This window comes from Leptonychotes weddellii, chromosome 3 (assembly GCF_054177405.1).
Source record: "Leptonychotes weddellii isolate Sample4059 chromosome 3, ASM5417740v2, whole genome shotgun sequence".
Lineage (NCBI taxonomy): Eukaryota > Metazoa > Chordata > Mammalia > Carnivora > Phocidae > Leptonychotes > Leptonychotes weddellii.
This window is the reverse complement of record NC_138371.1, coordinates 110,908,524-110,929,325: the sequence shown is the minus strand read 5'-3', so window position 1 is coordinate 110,929,325 and position 20,802 is coordinate 110,908,524. Positions and strand designations below refer to the sequence as shown.

The window sequence follows — 20,802 nt, the reverse complement described above, 5'->3', positions numbered from 1 at the left end:
CGTTGTCATAAGTCAGTTGTCCTTAAATGTATGGGTTTCTTTTTGGACATTTTATTCTATTTTACTGATACTTTTGTCTGTCTTTATGTCAATAGCACACCGTCTTGGTTGCTGTTGCTTTATAGTAAGTGTGGAAATTAAGAAGTGTTAGCTCTCCAACTTTGTTCTTCTGAATGTCCTTTGTAAACAGCCTAATCATTAACGCCCTCATTGCCACTCAGAGATCCCTTTGAGTGGGCTTAATTAATTTCCTCTCTGAATCTCCAAAGGTGGCTCTTAAAATTTGTGCACTTCTGCTCAAGCCCCTACCCTGCCTCTGCTTCTCTCACTCCCTCTTAGTTCTGGACTTCGCCCCTTGCTTGGCCCAAAAGTAGAGGTCATCAGCTGAGACCTTCCATAACTGTTATACTCCCCCAACAATAAGGTTTTCTACATTTGCACTAATCCTTACCTGCTTCCTTCCTAGCTCGGAGAACAATACCAATTATCATAATGACCAGGTAATTATAGTTACAAATACTGCGTTCTTTCTATGGGCCAAACACTATGCACTTTTTATCATTTCTCTTTTCGTCTGCAGAAGATCTCTATCCGGTAGAGATACTGTCCTTGTCCTCATTTGACGGAGGAAGAAGTGAAGGTAGAGAAATTCTTTGTGTTTCCCATATTGGGGTAGCTAGTAGGAGTTGGAGTTAGGGTTCAAGCCTGGGTCCGTCTGGTTTCTGTCCTTCCTCCTGTCCAGGCCTAATGATCCTGTTAGTACTGTCCATCCCCTGCCCTCCTAGCTCATCAAAAAGCTTGCTCCGTTCATTACCTCCCTCTCCTTTTCTCTTTCCCCTTCCCTTTCTACTTGCTCCTTGCCATCAAGGTGATCATACCAAAACAAGTATCTTCAACTACTGTAAGAAGTTGAAGTTTTCCAAATGTTTATCTGCAGCCAGACTTACATTCTGCAGATTCATGTATTAAGTTGTGTATTACAAAGCTCCACTGGGATATCTCTCCGACACCTCAAACATCAAAGAAAATGTATCACCTTCCCTCCAACCCTGTCCCTCCTCTGGAATTTTCTACCCCAGCCAATGGCTCTTGCAACCATACAGAAGCCCAAGCCAGAAACTGACCGTCAAAAGACTCAGATTTTGATTTCAAAGCACAGCTCTGCCACTTACTAGCCTGGAGACATTTGAGCCTCAATTTCCCAACCCAAAAAGTGGGAGTAAACATTCTACTTCACAGTGTTGTTTTCTGAGCTAAATGACCAGGTTAGTTGCTCGGTAGTCATTACTACTGTGCTCATCATTGTCGTCATTTTCACCATCATCATATCCTATTACCCCCTCCTTCTTTCCAGTCACTCTTACTTACCTCCTTACGGTTCCACAGACATAGGCTGCACCATCATTTCAGTTTCTTCAATTTTGCTCTTCTGCTAGAAGGTCTTCTTACATTCTAGACCATTGATCACTGAAGTCCCACCCATGGGGCATTAGAAAGCATTAGGACTTCTATTTATGTTCATTTTTAGAAATTTCATCTGTTAAGGTTTTATTTATATGTGTTTTATATATTAACAGAGTATATATAAAATTTAGAAATAAGTGTAACTATTGAGGATACACGTCCAAAAATTTTGGGGAAGCATATATAATAAAAATAGTTGGGAGTTCACCATTCTTGACTGAGTGAAGTGCCCTGTTTTGTTTTCATCCAGAACATCATGGCATTTTGTGAAAACTGGGTGTCTGCCCCATGGACAACATGAAGGCAGGCCCTGATCCAATTCGGCTTAAGTTGCCCACAGCAAGTTCTGCTCTCATTACTTTTAGCGGGAATGGATTTATTATAGGCTGTTGCCTCGTAGCGAGGTTCTTAACCTTCAGCGCGCATCAGAATCTGCAGAAAGGTTTGTTAGAGCCAAGGTTCCTGGGCCCCGCCCCGGAGTTTCTGATTCCGTGGGCCTGGTGCGGGGTCCGAGAATCTGCGTTTCTACCAAGTGCGCAGGCGCTGCTGATACAGCTGCGCCAGAGGCCGCCCTTTGGGAACCGCTGGGTTACAGGATGGTGATAAGGGCTCCAGACTGGGCATCCTGGACACAACGCCCAGAGTCACACTGCAAAACTGGCTTGGCCAGGTAGTTGCTGCACCTGCTGCTTCCACTGCCAAGCCCCAAGCCCCACTGCCTCTGCTGCAGGCCGGAAAACCGCACAAGCTGGAGACGGTGCGGACGCCGCTCCGTACCCAGGGGTCGGAGACTGACTAGACATTAGTGCCTTTCTCGCCCTTGCTGGAGACGGTCCAAAGCATCTCCACTTCGGTGTGAGACAGGGCAACCTCAGGGACCTCAGGAAAAACTGCTTTTTTTGCTCCTTTTCCTGCTTCTCTTCTTGCTGGGACCTGCACCCCCGCCTTACACACACCTTATAGAACAGATCAGGTATGACATTAACTCCTTGTAAAGGTCAAGGAGTTAATGATTTCTTTGGAGTCTTCCAGCACCATGGATATGATCTAAAGAGTGACTGGGCAGGGTCCACATGAAGCTTTTCCAAGACCATGGACTCACCAGGACCCCTGGCTCCAGGGCATAAGTGATTTATAGAGGACGCCTAAACACTCCTTTCTGTTCCTGGGTGCCTGGGAAGACACGTGCCCCAGGCCACAGTTTTCAGGAAAAACCCCAGACCCCAAGCAAAGACGAGACTCTCTCTCCTTTTCCTTTCGGAGTCCCCCAGACACTCTGCTGTATCTGCTCTCTCTTTATCTGCAATAAACTCTGCTCTCACTTCCTGCTGGCTTATGTCTGATTTCCATCCTGCAGGAAGCCAAGGACCCTCCCGGCTGGTCCTGCGGGACCCCCGCTGGGTCCTCGGACCAGGCCTGCATGTATGGTCTGTAACCAGAGGGGCAGTATAGGGGGGACGCTGACAGCGCCCACACCGCACTGCGCACCAGAGCATCTGCCTGGGGTAGCCTGCTATTTTCATAACCGACCTAAGGTTACTTGTGGAATCCCTAGGGCCAGGGAGTTTGGAAAACAAAGACTCAGCATCCCAGACTTTAGTGCCTAGGAAATCTTGCTAGGAGAGGTTGGGGTGGTTTTGAGTGAGGCATCTGTTGTAGAGTGTATTTTTTTTTTTTAAGATTTTATTTATTTTATTTGAGAGAGAGAGAGAGCATGAGTGGGGGGAGCAGCAGAGGGAGAGGGAGAAGCAGACTCCCCGCCAAGCTGGGAGTGCGACGTGGGACTCGATCCCGGGACGCTGAGATCATGACCTGAGCTGAAGGCAGACGCTTCACTGACAAAGCCACCCAGGCGCCCCTGTAGATTGTATTTTTCACCTTGCTTTCTGGTACAGAGCCTGAGCCCTAGGACCCGGCACAGAGCGGGCCCTCAGCGGGCCCTTCTTCCTTCTCCTTCCCCTGTGGGCTAGCCTCAGTCACCCGCCTCCAGCATGCCCATGTGTCGTGCTTGAGAGTTTGCCCTGCTGATAAAATCTGCCGGGCTCCTGTCTGGGGTCTTCTCTCCGATTTTTTCCACAGTGAGGTGGGCTCTCTGAACACGCTAGGCATACTGGGGGGAGCAGAATTTTGCAGTGATGGGTCTGCCTCTGACTATCCCCCTGTGGGAGTGTCACCGGAGCTCACCTGGATTCTGGGTCACTGTGATCTCTCCCCAACTCCTTCCCTCCCAGTGCTCATCTGCAGAGACTGGAACCCAGGTGTGGCCCCTCTGTCTTGAGAGGCTCTGAGACCGAGGCCATTCCTGGAAGGAAGATCTGATAGCCTTCCACGAATGAGCTGTAAAACGATTTGGAGTGAACCCTCTCTCCGGGCGGCTTGCAGCTCTTCCAGTGGTTTCCACTGGCATTGGTGGGCAATAGATGCAAACAGTCAAATTGCCTGTTCTCTACCACTAGTTCAGGTCAAAGTGTCATTTAGGCAGCTTCCAAGGCTTCCTCAGTCCTCCTGCCTGGGAGCGTGGAGGTGCGGGCTGGGGAGAAAGGCCGGGCGTGCTCAGGGTTCAGGCGATAACTCCTTCCAGCCTCTTCCTTTAAAGCCACACTGCAGTGCCACCCACAGCCTTTGCCGACCATGACAGAAGCAAACTGCTTTTAAAATTTTGGCAGCGCTCACAGTGTCAGAAGCCAAGCTTTAAACAGAGAAGCGTCATGACACAGCGGAAGGAGCGGAGGATTTGGAAATAGGTCTCCAGGATCAACTCTTTTCTCTCTATTGACACGTTGTGTGACTCTGGACACATTTCTTTTTCTTTTTCTTTCTTTTTTAATTTTTTAGATTTTATTTATTTATTTGAGAGAGAGAGAGAGAGAGAGAGAGCACGAGCCGGGGGAGGGGCAGAGGGAGAGGGAGAAGCAAACTCCCCACTGATGGCAGAGTCCCACTGATGGCTCGATCCTGGAACCCTGAGATCATGACCTGAGCTGAAGGTAGACGCTTATCCGGCTGAGCCAGCCAGGCGTCCCTCTGGGCACATTTCTTAACGTTTCCTTGACTCAGTGTCTTCACCTGTAAAAAGAGAAAACTCTGCCTTGGAGACCTGTGAGGATGTAATATTAAGTGCTTGATATGTATTGTCAAATGGCAGCAATTGGTACTATTTCTAGCGAGGAGCACGGAGGATGGTCACAAGTTCATAGCTTGTTTGCTTATGCTCATGAACACGTGTACCTTCTCAGGACATGGACGGTCTTAGTGGAGCAGAGATTTTATTTGTAAATTCCACTCATTGGCCATCTCAAATTCTGTCTAGAATAAGGCGGGGTATAAAAATTATTTTTTATATTGTACATTCATTTACTAAGTGAGCACTTCCCCTGTTTGGTGTAGGAGATACAGATCTGAGAGAGACAGCACCTGCCCTCAAGGATCTTACAGTCAAGGAGGCAAGGCCATCACGCACATCTGCTCGCAGACAGTGAGATGCATTCAATCACAGGGATGCGTCCGCAGTGCTAAGAGCCTGGAAGAGGGGCAGCAAGCACCATGGGCAGGCCTTTGCATGCCAGACCAAGGAGCTGGGACTCTGTAGGCGGTGGGAGCCCCGCCAGGAGAGAGACCTGGGTGGCTTTGCATTTGGAGCCCTCACTGCTGCAGCTGGGGCTGGAGGGACAGGGGAAGGCGGGACGGCCAGCAGAGACACCACCATCCAGGCGAGCAGTGGCAAGGGAATGAATACCATGGGTGGATTCCAGGGCTGGCGAGAGGTCCCCTCCACAAGACGAGGTGGGTGCCTGGATGCAGGGATAAAGCCAAGAGGCAAGGACATGGGTGACTTTAGGGTTCCTGGCTTATGCGGCTGGGTGGATGGTCGTGCCTTGGGCCACATTTTCTTTGAACGCAAAAACAAAAATCATGGCCTATTCTTAGTAATTCTGATTCCCTGTGGGTATTTTTGGTACCAGAGTTTATTTCGTTGTCCCATCTTCTCTAAGAAAATTCTATCTGATAACTAGTAGGGGCTGTAAGTAAGAGCAGAAGAAGGGCAGGAGTCTTTGCTTCCCCGCCCCCCCACCCGCCTCCCCGGATGGGAAGCAATGTGGGGTATTTATTTGCTGTTAACTTACACAGCCTACCAGGGTGGAGAGGGGTGGCGGGTGAGGGGTGGCCTGGCCAACTGGGCAGCCGCTCAGGTACTGCCCAGTTGGCCAGGCAAGTTCTCAAAACAGCTTCTGGCTTGGCCACTTCGCCGGGCACCAGCCCCACAGGTTATGAAATGTTTAATACTGTGTTTTTATGGGAGAAATGCAACAAGGAGATAGAAATGTGTTGTAAAGGTGGTCTGACCAGATATTGCTCAACCGACTGGCCTCAAGAACAGGAATGTTTCTGGCCAATACACATTTAAGGGAGAGAAATGAAAACAAAAGCAATCAAATGGTATTTTTCTCAGACTTGAAGGGAAGATGCATTCTCAGCTTGAGAGAGACTTTCTTTTTCCCAATTAAGATGAATGTAATGTTTAATTACAAAGACCCCAGGTAAACTAAAAATGGACTGTTGCGAATTTTAAAAAGGTAAAAGGATTCACGTTGGAAGAAGTGGACTCTCGCTGAGTCTCAGATGACTCAAGTGTCTTTTGCATTATGAAGGACTGAGATTTTCAGCTGCACAGCATATATGCTTACCGTTGGGGCGTGTGTGTGTTGTGTGTGTGTGTATTTATCTCACACCAAAGACCGAAATCTCACGAAGCCTTGGTTAGCAGGTGTCATGATTATCCTATAAACACAGCACACTGTAGATTGCTGCCACGTAGTTATTTTCTTCAGACATATCTTTGTGGTAGAATGTTCTCTCTCTCTTTTTTTAAAGATTTTATTTATTCATTTGAGAGAGAGACAGAGAGAGCACAAGCAGGGGAGAGGGGCAGAAGGAGAGGGAGAAGCAGACTGCCCACTGAGCAGGGTGCCCGAAGCGGGACTCGATCCCAGGACCCTGGGATCATGACCTGAGCCGAAGGCAGACGCTTAACCATCTGAGCCACCCAGACGCCCTAGAATGTTCTCTTTCTGGAAGCCAACAACTTCTAATACTGGATTCTTGAGTGTAGCAATAAGCCTCCCCAAACACAAATACATTTCCTGCGTTTTAAAAGTAATGGCCCGCATAGGCATTCATCTCCATGACTGGTGATTCGTGCAAAAAAATGGGATCTAAGAAGTGTTAATGAAGGAACCATCCTTGAACACTGAACAGTCAGAACCAAGCCTTCTAATGGACACCCAAGCATGCAGTTAGGGGAAGGAAGGTTTGAGGTTGAATCCTAACTGAACATCTCTCGATAACCTGCAGCCTGGGCAAAGGTGTGTCCTGATGCTCCGTGGCGTGCTTGGAACTCCCCAGCTGGTGGATTGAGAGTTGTTTGCTCGCCCTGTTCAAAATGAGAGGTGTAAAAGGACACCTGAAAGACGACTCATAATTTGTAACCGACTGGCGATGCTTGACGAGCCCCGTGTATTTATAATCTTTCAAAGCCACATGCAAAGGTCCCCGTGCCTCATTAATCATCCAGCTGCAATATTTTTGTCTATCATGCTGTTTGTTACCACAAGACCCGAACTAAAGTAAACTTCTCCTGCCCAAGTTTTGCCTTGTACCAGAGCTACTGCGCTAGCCTTTCTAAATTATAGCAACCCATGTCTGTTTCAGGCTGGTCCCCGGGGGCTGTAATTGCAGAAGTATAACCTGGCAGTTAGGTCACATGGTCCAAGGAACCGCCGGGGCACCAACGTGCTTCCTGCCAGACGACCTTTGGCAGCTGGAGACACGGGTGCCCCATCTGCAGCCGCTGGCTGTGTGTGCGCTCCGCTCTCTGCTATTCCCAGGGCAGAGTGGAGGTGCCTGTTGAAAACCCCGAGTCTGAACTTGGAACCCTGAGCTCCCGCTCTGCCACCATATCAATTTCCTGTTAATGGAGTGGCTTGCTCAGGTGTTAATTGGCAAGGATGTTTGTTTGCTTTTGTTTCTTATAAAAAGAACGGTATTTTAGTCTGAGACATTTCCTACTTTTGAATTAGCTTAGGGCATGTTTCCTACTAGAAAGATAAGCATTATCTATACAAGGATGCGGACTATCTTCCTCGGGTTAACCCTTGGGAACGGAGGCCTGGCTTCACAGCGGAGGGGATTCAGGCAGGGCACAGCCCATGCGTGTGGGGATGTGGATGCTGGAGATGCTGGGCCCGGGTCTGATTCGTATCTCAAGCCTCAGTGTCCTCATCTGTAGCAGAAGGTAGTCGTGAGGAGTCCACGAGCTAATGCGTATGAAAGACAGCCACACACCACGAATGACAGCCCTCACACTGTTCCTTCACTAACTCATTTCCCCCTCAGAGCAGTTCTGTGGCGGAGGCGCTATTTCTATCACCCCCGTTTGACAGATGGGAACTTGAGGCCCAGAAAGGTACAGACAGTAACTTGCCCAAGGTCACGCAACTACTGAGGGGCAGACCTGGGATTTGAAACCAAGCTTGGCTATGGAGCGCACGTTCTTATTTATGACATTAAACTTCCTTTTGTAAGATAGTTGGTGAGTGCCGTGTACTTGGTAACTATCCAGTAAATACCAGCAGGGAACGCACAGCCAATTTCTCATACCAGAAGCCATGTTTCTCCTCTCTGGATATTATGCTAAGCGTCATGGGTGACCCTTTAAAGGCCTAAAAGTACTGTTTACTTCTCCAAGGGTAAGTCTCTTCTCTATGGCCTCAGGAAGTTGGAGCAAACAGAAATGTGGTAAAGGTGTCAAGGCATCAGTCAGCATGGGGATGGTAAGATGCCGCCATATTGTGGCCAAATCGTGCCAAGCCAGTGGGGGGGGCACTTTAGAACACGGGGGGGTCTTGATGGGGCTTGCTGTGACAAGGAGGACACACTTCGTCTGTGTGCATTTGTCTAGGGAGGTGATGGAGAATCTTAGGTGACTTCCGGTCCTGGGAAGGAGAGCTTGGGGCGGAGTCCTGGGTCCTCTGAGTATCTCAGCTGCATTCGAAGTTGGAGACTGAGAAGGATGATCGGCGCTGATTGAGAGGAAGCAGTGTGAGTCCTCCCCCAAGCCTCTGTCTTAGAGACTCTGGAAGGTGTTTTAATAGTAAAGAGATGCCCATGGGATGAGACAGCTTGCATAGGTTTGGGGGTAGCTGTGACTGGCATTTGCTCTCGGAAGACTAGAGATGCCAACACTCCTATGCTGGAGCTTGCTTTAGATTTTTACCCTCTGTGTAATTCTGCTCCATGACCGGCCAAGCACTATTTTAGGGGCTGGCAATTCGAAGATAGTAGAAAGTGCAGTCCCTGCCCTTAAGCAACCAATGTTCGTTGGAAGAGACAGACAGATAAACAGAAAATATAAATCAATAGGGTAATCCAGAGGCAAGCATGAGGGATCATGGGACCTTTGGGAAGGACCTCTAATTCTGGGAGGGAGGTGGTGAGATCAGAGGCAGCTGGTGATACCTACCAAACATCAGCCTCTGAGGCAGAAGGAGGTGGAAGGTAACAGGGAGCTAAGAGATGAGCAGTTTTGTCTTGATGGGGCTTAAAATATTAGGTAAGGCAAGGTAGGGGATAAAGGTGGGGAGACAGGGCCACGTGTAATAGAGGAAGGCGCTCAGGCTTCATTGGCTCTCCAGCAATAATGGTATCGCTAGATATATGAGTGGCTTTGTAAATAGATCCCTCGGACAGCAGTATGGAGGATGGGATTCGGGGGAGAAGAGGCTGAGTCAGAGAGACCTGCTGTAGTGAATTCAGACAGGATGAGGGCTTGAGCCAGGACTATGATGATAGGAAAGGCAGCTAAATAAACTGAGCAGGACTCGATGTTTGATTGGTTATGGGTGGAGTGTTGGGAGAGAAAGAATTTGGTGAAGGCTCCCACGTTTCTAGCTTGGGTGGCTGGGAAGATGGTGGTGCTCCCACTGAGTTGGAAGTTATAGGGAAAAAGCTAGGTTAGAACAGGAGATGATGAGGTCAGTCTTGAAAACGTTGAGTTGGAGGTGCCTGGTGGATATTTAAAGAGAGGGTCCCAGAGGCCTGCGCTAATGTCATGAGCATCTAGTGCACTGTTGAAACCTTGGAGGGGAGATGGGCTCAGCGGGGAGCAGACCAGTGCTCCGAGAAAGGACTGTGGCATTTCCGGCAGCCTGGGCTTGGGGTGGAACCAGCGCAAGGCACCAGCGGCTGTGCAGCTCAAGGGCTCCGGAATAGAGCAGACTCCTGTGGGCAGAGATGCTGCAGTCTACGCTGGCTTTACAGGAGAATCGGACAGAGTGGGCCTGTTGCCGGGCTTGAGACATTGTGTCCCAATGCTTGTTCTGATGCAGGGCTGGGGAGAAGGGTGGGCTGGGGGAGGAGAGGGGCGTCGCAGTCCCCTGCCAGCCAAGGGGGCTCTTTAAAATGGAAACGTTTAAACTATTGGTGAAACATCATGAAACGTTCCGGTCATTGGTGTCTAGGCAGAGGTTCTCGGGCAGGTGAAGGCAGGAAAACACCCGTCGGGCCTCTTCACATCGTGCCGGCGCTGAGATTTTCACAGGTCATAGGCTTGTGACAGGCTTGGGACCTGTCCTCAGGGGAGGGGGCAGTGTGGGTCCATTTTGAAAAAAACTCCTGGGGGTGATCCCTCCCAGGCGGAGAACCCCTGCTCTAGAGGACGCAGGACTAACTGGAGAAAAGTCTCGGGAACCCTCCCTCTACTTTGTCCCCCTAAGTTGAACTGTTTTCCACCAACACTTCAAAGCGTCCTCCAGCCTAACAGGGGTACAGTCCCACTATGGAGAATTTCTACACGTTACTGCTCACCTTGCAGTAAAACAATTACAGAATCATCACTCACTCACCCGGCATTATCAGGAAGGCTAGGGGGAGCACCTGAAGCCATGGTGCTCTTTCTAGAACACCATGAGATATTGACATATTTATTTCTATTAAATGATTTCAGACAATTTTACAGGCAGAAAGTATGACTCTATAATATATGTATGCAATCTAAATTTACCACCAACTGTCCATGAAAAAAAAAAAATCAAGCTGTCACACCAAGCCTAATTGGTGATTTCTGTGTTTTTCTGCTAATTTTTGTTAGCTGTGCTCATTTATTTGTTTTATCATGTAAGTGTTCACTGGCAGACAAGTGGTAGCAGTTGCCAAAGTCTTAAGGAAAATCTAGGAGACAAATTTCGGTGCCGTATACTGAGGCTGTGGTGCCTTTGGGACAAGAGTGCGATTCCATCACCCCCTGAAAATCGGTAAAAACCGCAATCATTGCATTTTACTCGTAGAACCCCTGAGTGCAGCTTACGGAATAAATCCTTGAGAACCACTGACTTCAATGATGACATTTATTTCTTCTTTAACTGTCAAACAGCAGCTGTGTTTATGTAGATATTCTTGACCCAAGTAATGGGCGAGCTTTATGGGATCTGAGAACCCCACTCAAAATGAAAAGCTGCCTCTGTGTGTTCTAGCTGTGGGGACTTGGTCCCTGGGTTCTTTCTACCCTGAACACGTCCCCCCCCCCTTCCCAGTCTGTACCAACAAGAAGCCTTGCTTCTAGGCTCCACTCATAGGCCGTTTGCTAAAAACATATTATACCAAGGACTGAAGGTCTCACAAAGAGAGAGAGGCCTCCTCCAGATTCAGGCACTGGTCAAGAGCACTGCTTGGAGCTCCGATTTCCACCTGAGTACCTTCAGGGCCAGGGAGCTCACTTCTTCACAAAGAAAAGGTTTTCAGGAAGCCCCTCTGATTTCCATCTCCAACTTCTAAAATCACCCAACCCTTAAATTCTGCTTCGTTTTTGCCATCGGCACTTTCTCCCTTGTAGTGTTTTTATTTGGGTCCTCAGTCTGTCCCTCTGTGGTAAGTGGCTCAGGTTTTGGAATCATTTGGCCTAGAACCTTCAACTCATAACTACCTTCACCATTTACTAGCTGTGTGACCTTGGTGAATTCCTTAACCTCTCTGAGCCTCAGTTACCACATACTTAAAATGAGAATCCCATTACTGCCTATTTCAAGGATTATCATGAGGCCCATGGAGGAAACTGCCTGACAGAAAGCCATCAATGTAGCGGAGATATTATTCTTATCCCCTCTCCTAGATTACAAAGTCAGCGAGGGCTGGGACCTCTTCTTAGATGTCTTTGAATCTCCGCCTACCAGTCAGCAAAGTGCCTGTATGAAGAATCTAATGAACGTACGGCATGAAAGAGACTGAGCTGACCAAGACAGACAGGAAGCTTGGGTAATTATTTGAAATGTCTGAAGTCTTCAGAAGCCTTAAAAATGTAATGTCAACCCTCCTGCAAGAGAAATGTGTGACACAGAAAACCCAGGGCAGAAAGCAGAGAGCACGGCAAGTTGGGACAGGAAATGAAGATGAAATTGGGAAAGGTCATGCGGAATCAGGTCAAGTTCTGGGGGAAGAAGGAGCAAAGACACATGATGTGGCGAGCGCTAATTAACGTGGTTAAAGAGAACAGCATGGAGCAGTCAATGCCGGTAGAGCAAGGAGCCCGGCTCCCAGGCTGCCCCAACGTAAAAAACAAAAGCAATCTCTCCACCTCACGACTCCTTGCAGATGAACCTGCAAACCTCCCTGTCTTGGCTTTCTAGATGAGGACTATGATGGCAGAGTGGCGGGCCTTCCCGAGATGTATTAACCCTAGAATTTGCTCCTGGCTCCTGTTTAGGCCGCAACCTCTTCCTGACATCCTTTTCCTCTGTGCATGGCTGTCGATGCTCATCCGGGAGCAGGAAATGATTGCATGCTTTGTGCTTTTCTGCAGTTGGTCTTCTAACGAGAAAAACAAAACAAGGCAAGAAAGCAAGCTGGATGTTTAGAGAGATTCTGAAAGCATTTCAAGACTAGCTGTTAACCGAGGCAAGAAAGGAAAGGTGGAGGCTGGCCATTCAGATTCCCCGGAATGGGGACAGGTGGGAATTCATCTCCGGCTGGCCTATGTGTATCGTGCACTTCAAAGTGACTTTACAGGTTGATTTGGAGATTCCAACCCAGGAGCAAACGGAATACCTTGCAAACTCTCGCCTGTACGATACATTTTTTGAAAAGAGAACACCGCTCTGGGAGAATTTGGGAGAGTAGGCAGAGGGGACAGGGCCACCCACGAATCACGCACCATCCAGATCGAGTCATGGCCTTTTTTTTTTCTCCCGGAGAATCAGCTGTTAAACATTCACCAGCACACTGCTGTGTATAAACAAGATCCAAGAGGAACCAGTTAACCTACTAGAGTGAATAAAGAGTTTGGCACAAAACTGTGGGCAGATAAGTAGATAAGGTTAATTGTATTATGTATCCCTTCATTAATGAAAGCCTGGTAGGAACGCTACCGAATGTGACTCAGCAAATTAGCGCCATTTACTGCACAGCCTTCGAAGCCATAGAATTGGCTTTTATTATTCTTTCTTTCCTTTTGTTTTTTTTTCCCCCCTAAAATGGAGGCCTCCAGTTGCAGAACTCCCCGTTTACAGCTTACACATGCCTGATGGGCATGAAAAGTCGAGTGAAGAGTCCGGTGTAAGAACTCAGGGTTTCGCCTGCAGCTGGTGGCTGCAGGTGCTGCAGTGGAGGTCAAGGTTGAGCGAGGAGGTCCTAGAAGTGTCAGCTGAGGTCTGGTGTTTGTAACTCACACGGCTGAGGTCTGGTGTTTGTAACTCAAAGCTGGATTCCCATCCCTCTCCTTTACACCTTATAACAATTTTCCTTCAGTAATGCCGCGTCCCAGAAGTGCTGTTGAGGCCGGAGGGCGGTGAGTGTAGTTTAACTTCACGGTATGCTTGAGAGATGGGGTCGTTATGGAGATTGGGGATCGTTCTCCATGCATTCCAGAAACTGCAAGCCTTGAGGTCCACTCCACCGGTCGACCAGCTTTTTCAGCTAAAAGACTATGGTCCGGCTTCCCAAAGTCCTGTGTCCATAGAATCCAGCCAGGTGCGACCCATAGTGTCCATTCCGGTAATTTCAAAGGTGCAACAACATTGTGTAATGGAAAAGATGGGGTACGGAGTTTGGAGTCAGAAGACTGAGGTTCAAGGCAAACTAATCTCTGGTGCCGAGATCAGAAAGCCGTTGAGGGTTTCCTGGGAAAGGACCTGAGGGGATTTTCTGGGTGATAGAAATGTTTTGTTTTGTTTCAAGGTAGGCTCCACACCCAGCCCAGAGCCCAACGTGGGGCTTGAAGCTGAACTCACGGCCCTGGGCTGAAATCAACAGTCGGACGCTTAACCGACTGAGCCACTCAGGCGCCCGTGGAGATGTTCTGTATCCTTTTTGGGAGGTAGTTACACATGCATATACATTTGTCAAAATTCAGCAAACAACAATGATGATCTGCACATTTTGTTGAATGTAAATTATACAGCAGTTTTTAAAAAGGGCAGGTTCAAGTGCTGGCCGTCTCCCTTACTGTATAGACAAGTCCTTCATCTCTCTGAGCCCTGGTTTCCTCCCTGAAAAATGGAAGGACCACTTATACCTGTGCCATCGGTGATCACATATATTATTAAGTGAGACTACGTGAGTTAAAAGTGCTCTGTAGGGCGCCTGGGTGGCTCAGTTGGCTAAGCAACTGCCTTCGGCTCAGGTCATGATCCTGGAGTCCCGGGATCGAGTCCCGCATCGGGCTCCCTGCTCAGCGGGGAGTCTGCTTCTCCCTCTGATCCTCCCCCTCTCATGCTCTCTGTCTCCCATTCTCTCTCTCAGATAAATAAATAAAATCTCTAAAAAAAAAAAAAGTGCTCTGTAAATGATGAAAAGCCCTGTACATAGTGACTCCCGTTGTTCTGCTTTTCCTCCAGCTGCCTTCTAGAGCAGATTATTGAGCTGGTACAAATCTGTGGGCTCTGCCCTGCAACTTCCCTTGGAGATTAGTGTTTATCTATTTTAAGGAGACTCTGGAGGTATCAAAAGGCTGCAGAAAAGCAAATGGAATATGGATTTGCTGGAGACAGGAGGGCGGGCAGCAAAGGGAACAGCTGGGGAGAAAGCCATCCATCCAGCTGGGCAGCAGGGCCAGCCGGGTGCCGAGAGGGAGTCGCTGAATGCCTGCGAGAGAGAGAGAGAATGAGAGAGAGAGAGAGAGAGTCGTGACCAGGAAAAGCAGCGTGAGTAAAAAAAAAATCACATCTTGCCAAACAAACTGGGTCACATTCGTGATGGAGTTAGTCACTGAGCAGAGCCGGGAGAGCGTTTTCAGGGGGAAAAAGCACGGTTGGGGGACCATGGTGACTCAGCTGAAGAGGCAAAGGCCACTTGGGCCTCCTGGCCTGGTGGGGTAGTTAAGTGAGAGGGTCCTTCTGTGGCTCCTGCAGTATTTTGGGTTTGAACTCGATCTTGACTCCTAAAGGCAATCACAAACAACCTTTACATTGGAATCAAGAGCACAGCACACATTTTAAAATGGAAAAATCTTAGCGAGAAGCCAAGTTAAACTGGGACCGGAAGAGCGGGGAGGCCATTGCGGAGCTCACCCCCGGAATTCGAGTGGGAGGTGACAACTGCCTGAGTACAACCGAGCTCCTGAGTGATTACACTGGCAAAGTCTTTCAATGTAGCAACTTTAAAGTCAGAGCAAAGAGCAAATGCCCTTTGGCAACAAAAACCTATAAGATGATTGAACAATGCCGAGATCAAATTTAAAATTGTTGGCTACTAAAATAAAGTTAAAAGAGGGAAAGATGTAGCAGGAAGAAACAATCTACAAGACAAATCTGATGTGTGAAATTTTGATTTTATCCTCATTATAAAAATTTTGGTGCTTTCTGCTAGATGGTTCTGCCAAGAAATGTGATATGTTGAAAAAGAAGAGGAAATGTACTCTAGATGCTGAGGCTATAAAAGGCTGTTTAAAGTGACAGGAATGAGTCGAGGTTCTCCCCATGACCGAGGTTATAAAATTAGGATCTTAAAACTACCAAATCTGGGTGAGAAAAAAAAAACTCCAGTAAAAGCCATATCTAAATTTATCTTAATATAACTTACATTTTCCCACAGTGTTTGTCTTTTCTCTGGGCATGTCGGATTCCTTAGGCTGTTAATTCCCTCCCGAAGAGCAGTCTCTGTTGGAGCGTGGTGGGGAGCTGGGGTGAGGAGGCACAGTGAGAAAGCAAGGGGGGTTCTTTCCTACAACCTCTGAATCGGAAAGAGGGTGCGGTGAGACATGGACGCTAGCATGTGGGGCGCATCACCGCGTTGATGCCTGGTGCTCAGGATGCTGATGGAAACCTAGCTGGGAGCAGCCTTCCCCACCCAGGTCTTTGTCTTACTGGTAATCTGATGCCTTCAACCTGCACCTCAACACTCGGTGATTCCATTTTTCCTTTTCTACCTGTACCACGCTGTTAATGAGTACGTGGGGTCTAGGACCTCCTGCAGCCTGGGGCCGGCTCCATGAGCTTCTTTACCCCTTTTGTCCCACGTCTTCAGGAACAGTTGGACACACACCTTCTCCCCCCAGTCACTCACTCATGGGCTGTGAATCCTAAGGGAATCTCTTCTCTCTCCCTGGTTTCAGAGGGAGATTGGGGTTTGAACCTCAGGGCCGTGACTTATTGGCCATCTGGGAAACCTCTGTGAATGCTGAGTTTCCTGAGAGGTGGCACGGAGTGAGTGGCTAATACACAGGGGCTATAAATAGCTGCTTCACATTTTTGCCAAAGACTGGACCGGACGGACCTCGATGGTAAAATAACCAAATCAACATGCAGTCGGTTATCTTTTGATATAAGGGAACAAATAAGAGAGATCAGAGGATCCTCAAAGGCTGTTTTTGTCCCAAAGCGACTTTCCAAGGACAAAACTAGCAGCCCTCTGTGAAAGTGTGATCTAAAAAGAAATGTCTTCATGCCTGGTTCTTGGTACAAGATCTTCTTAAACCCTTGGAATTTCTTGAATGATGGGAGAGGAGTTTCTTTTGTTATTCATAACAAGCCCCTTTCGACCACACCTGAGTTTATGCTAAAGAAGTGACTTCATCGCTTCAGGCCGGGAGCTGTTTGCCCAAGGAACCAGCTCTGTGATAAGAGGGTTAGAACTTTCAGCTCAATCCCCTGACCTGGGAGGGGAGAGGGACTAGAGATGGAAGTAATCACCAATGGCCAATGATTTAATCAATCATCCTTACGTAATGCCACCTCCATAAATGATGGAGTTCGGAGAGCTTCCTGATCAGTGAACACATCAAGGTGTGGGAGGGGGGCCTGCCCAGAGAGGTGTGGAAGCTCCACAGCCCTGCCCTCCCTCCACCCAATACCCTGCTCTATGAATCTCTTCCATTTGACCGTTCATTTGTATCCTTTATAATGCCCTTCACAATAAACCGTCTCCCTGAGTTCTGTGAGCTGTTATAGAAAATTCTTGAACCTGAGGAGGGAGTCGCGGGAACCCCCAACTTTACAGCCGCTGGGAGGCCCCCAGGACATGCAATTGGTAGCTGACACGGGGGCAGCTTTTTGGGACTGAAACCTTAAGTTGGGGGCTCCGTATTAATTCTGGAGATACGGTGTCAGAATTAAATTATAGAACACTTAATTGGTGTCCAGAGAGTTGGAGAACTGTTTGGTGTTGGGGGGAAAAAAACGCACTCATTTGGTGTCAGGGTGTCCTGAATAGAAACAGCCTATGAAACAGATTTAGGAGTGTCGTGCACAGTGAGGCCCCCACCGGAACTGGGGCAGGACAAGGTAATCTGATGGTGTCAGAGTTCTTCGGCGGTAAGCAATCAGAAAGATTCTGATGCACTTAATTGGAAAGGACTTTGGAAAGGTCTAGAGTAGTGGTTGTTGGAGGCTCAAGAGCCAGGCCTCAGGAAGAAGGAAGGCTGTTAGCAGGAATGAAATGTTTCCCCATCAGAACTTCTAAGTTGCAGTGTTTTCTGTTATTCTCTCAAAGGCTCCAAACCCTAGGAACGGGTCTCAGTGGCCCAGATTGGGTTCTGTGCGCCAGTATCCTCCTAGTAGGAAGGGTGGGGGGAGAATCCTTGATTGACAGGCCCTCAGGACTTCTCAGAATGGGGGAAGGGTTAATTCCTTAATGGGAAATCAGGGTCCTTTTACCCCCAAAAGTGGAAAGGCATGTATGACAGGCCAAAGCAAAGATCCCTGGCATGCTGATTTTAGGCTCCACTGTTAAAGTGTAGAAAAACAAGGAAATGATTCCATTGTACCCTTCCCTGGCCAGGATCAGGCCCAGTTCTGGGAAGCACACTGTCGGAGGCCTTTGACTGCTTGGGAGGTGTTCAAAACGAGCAATTAAGACAGCGAACATCTGGAAAACATGACACATAAGAAATGGTTGGAAGACGAGGGGAAGGAACCCAAAGAAGGGAAGACGGAGTGCACCTCTGCTGACTGACTGTTCTCTGATATCTGAGGTCTGGAATGTAGAAGAAGAAAAATTTTGTATTTGGTGGCTCCAAAAGGAAGAACTAAAACCAATAAGGGAACAGATTTCAGTTCTGTGTCTACAGGAAAGAGCTTTCCAAAAAATCAACTGCTGGAAATTAAATGAGTGGAGGTAAGGCAGGGAACTTGCCATCCCTGAGAAACCTTGGTTCTTCAATTAGCAAGAGCAGTAATTACACTCCTTGCATCGCATTACAGCACACCAGTGGGTCATGGCCCAGCTTTTGAGCACCCCGACCTAAGGCTGTCAACGGAACAGTACTCTCTGTTTGGCCACCTCTGCTAAAGAGCGCTTTTCCACATGTGGAGTTCTGGATGTGCCCAATGGGAGTGAGGATGGATAAAAAGGACAAGAAGGAACTCCTCCAAGTATCCTTTCTAACCACTTGCTCAGGGCCACAGGGTACAAAGAAACCACAGGGAACCCTTCATTTAGAGCATTGCTCCACTCAAGGACCTCATTTGCCATGTGTTGCATTAACGTGCATCCTTCATGCATCTCCCAGTGCCAACATCAAGCCAACATCTTGCTTTACTGTCGAACAGTATGCAGCAAAATTAGGTCGCGTCTCTTGGGCTATTCCTATTACTAGAAAGCTACCATATCGGTGTTGGAAGGAATTTTGTGGTCAATGAGTTTACAATGCTTGGAAATATCCAGTGGTGTTCTTGACAAGCTGATGTGTAACCTGGCCTTGATTTTTTTTGGACACTCACAACCTCCTAAAGTAGCACACAGCACTTTGGGCAGTTTCGGTTGACAAAATCCCTTCTTACTTTGGGGTTAAATCAACCCTCTGTCTGGCTATATCTATCAAAATTGAAAACGCACAGAGCCTTTGACCAGCCATTCCACTGTTAACAATTTATTCTACAGATACAGTCCACACAGGCTCAAAGACACGTGTGCAAAGATATTCATTACAGCAAAGGGCTGGATATCATTTAAATGTTTAACCGGGGGACTGATTAAACAAATTATGGAGTATCTGTTGGGTGGAATATCAGGCAGCTGTTAAAAAAAATCAACTATTTTCACATACTGACAGGGAAGTCTTTACATTGGTTCTTCTGCCCCTGGCCATGTTGATTTGTGAGAAAAAGAAAGTGGTTCAATAATACATGTCACATTTATATAATCAAAAAGAAAGATACACATGAATATATGTTTAGGTTTTATCTGGAAAGATAATGGCAACTGTGCTTGCCCCTGGGAAAGAAAACTGTGAGACTGGGTATCGGGTAGACAGGAGAATTTTATATGCATATGTATATGAATATATATCTAGGTATGTTTATATGTATATGTACATCTCTGTTGCTGTCTCTCTCTGCCCAACTCTCTTTCTCTTTTGGAATCTTTTACCCTGTAAATAACTTAAAAAACATCTTTAAGGGGTGCCTGTGTGGCTCAGTCAGTTAAGTGGCCGCCTTCAGTTCAGGTCATGATCCCAGCGTCCTGGGATCGAGCCCTGCGTCGGGCTCCCTGCTCAGCGGAGAGCCTGCTTCTCCCTCTGCCTGCTTCTCCCTCTGCCTGCCTCTCTGCCTACTTGTGCTCTCTCTTTATCTCTCTGTCAAATAAATAAATAAAATCTTTAAGAAAAAAAACCCGTCTTTAAAAATATGTCTTCTTAGGCAACAAAAAACAAAAAGCGACAAATGAGATTACATTAAGCTTAAAAAACTTCTGTGCATCAAAGGAAACAATCAACAGAGTGAAAAAGCAACCTGTGGAATGGGAGAGAATATTGGCAAATCATATATGTGATAAGAGGCTAATAACCAGAACATATAAAGGAACTTCTATAAATCAACAACAAAAAACCCAAATAACCCAATTAAAAAATGGGCAAAGGACCTGAATAGGCTATTCTCCAAAGAAGATATTCAGATGGCAACAAGCATATAAAAACATGCTCAATATCACTAATCATCAGAAATATGTAAATCAAAATTACCATGAGGTATCACCTCATGCCCATTAGGATGACCACTATCAAAAGAAAAGAAAATAACAATTGTTGGCAAGGATGCAGAAAAATTGGAACCCTCATGCACTGTTGGTACGAATGTAAAATGGTGCAGCCATATGGAAAACAGTATGGAAGTTCCTAAAAAAATTAAAAATAAAATTACCATATGATCTAGCAATCCCACTTCTGGGTATATATCCAAAAGAATTCAAAGCAGGATTTCAGAGAGATAGTTGTACATTTATGTTCATTAGACCATCATTCACAATAACTGACATGTGGAAATGACCCACATGTCAATGAACAAATGAAATAAAATGTGGTATATACATACAATGAAATATTATGCAGCCTTAAAAAAGAAGGAAATTCTGTCACATGCTACAACATGGATGGAAGTGAAGCACATTATGCTTAGTGAAAGAAGTCAGTCACAAAAGGACAGATATGGTGTGATTCCCCTCACATGAGGTGTCTAAAAGAGTTAAAATGATAGAAAGTAAAAAGGTGGTTGCCAAGGGCTGGGGGGCAGGGGAAATTCGTGTTTATTTATTTTTTGTAAAGATTGTATTTATTTTATTTGAGAGAGAGAGAGAGAGCGTGAGCAAGAGAGCGAGCACAAGCAGGGGAGAGAGGCAGAGGCAGAGGGAGAAGCAGACTCCCCGCTGAGCAAGGAGCCTGATGCGGGACTCGATCCCAGGACCCTGAGATCCTGACCTGAGCCAAGGGCCTAACCAACTGAGCCACCCAGGTGCCCCAGAAATTCGTGTTTAATGGGTATAGAGTTTCAATTCTGCAAGATGAAAAAGCTCTAGAGATCTGTCGTGTAACAATGTGAATATATTTAACAGTACTGAATTGTACACTTAAAAATGATTAAG

At 47.2% G+C, this 20,802-nt stretch overlaps 1 long non-coding RNA gene across 2 annotated transcripts in view; it reads left to right on the top strand.

Annotated features, from left to right (window-relative positions):
* Window positions 1-16,287, top strand: part of LOC115943443 (uncharacterized) — a 44,837-nt gene extending 28,550 nt beyond the window's left edge. The window contains exons 5-6 of one of the 2 annotated variants that reach the window (XR_014143693.1): window positions 11,627-11,769; window positions 13,687-16,287. This is a non-coding gene — a long non-coding RNA (uncharacterized LOC115943443). The remainder of the gene's footprint in view (window positions 1-11,626; window positions 11,770-13,686) is intronic. The other variant, XR_014143694.1, reaches the window with a different exon arrangement.
* The last annotated feature ends 4,515 nt before the right edge of the window (window positions 16,288-20,802 follow it).